A 700-nucleotide genomic window follows, 5' to 3' on the forward strand; every position below is an offset into this window, starting at 1 on the left:
CTTGTGCAGAGGCTGGAACATGGATATCCACACCCTGTAGCACCCAGTGATGTGTGACACACACATCCACACACCCACACCATGCTGGCCCCTTGGCCAACCTTCCACATCCACCCCTTCATCTGAGAACGGTCTTGGTGGCCAGGTGGCCATGCTTCACTCAGTAATTTTCCTTGAACCGAGAGAAGCTGCGTCTCTCTGGGATGCCGGGGTGGAGTTGATGCCTAAGGTGTTGCTTCTGTCAGGTCGGCCTTGTCCATGGTAAGGCCACTCACCAGTTTTTGGGTGGTGGGGCTGAGACCGTCCACTGTGGAGGCTGGGCTGAATTTGGTTGGAGGGTTATGGGCACAGTCTGCCCTGTGCATGGGTTAGTCTGGCTGTGCCAACCTGGGCCTTTGAGGACACTCTGCTTGGCTGCCCCCTACATCTTGGGCTGGCCTCTTACAGTCACCAGCCATGAGTGCCCAGCACCTGTCTGGGAGTGCCTTGAGGACAGGAGCTGAATCAGGTGCCCTGGAACCCAGGCGCATGCATTTCAACTGCCTGTCTGGGGGCAGGGAGTTGCATGCAGTGGTGGTTAAGGGTGTGGGCTGGGGACTGCCCAGGCAACCTCTGTTAGACTGGGACAGTGGTGGCACCTTCCTCATGGAGTTGTTCTGAGGACTAAATGAGCCAACACATGCAAGGTGCACAGACGAGT

This window comes from Orycteropus afer, unplaced genomic scaffold, assembly GCF_000298275.1.
Source record: "Orycteropus afer afer isolate SDZICR_OR568_19922 unplaced genomic scaffold, OryAfe1.0 scaffold00524, whole genome shotgun sequence".
Lineage (NCBI taxonomy): Eukaryota > Metazoa > Chordata > Mammalia > Tubulidentata > Orycteropodidae > Orycteropus > Orycteropus afer.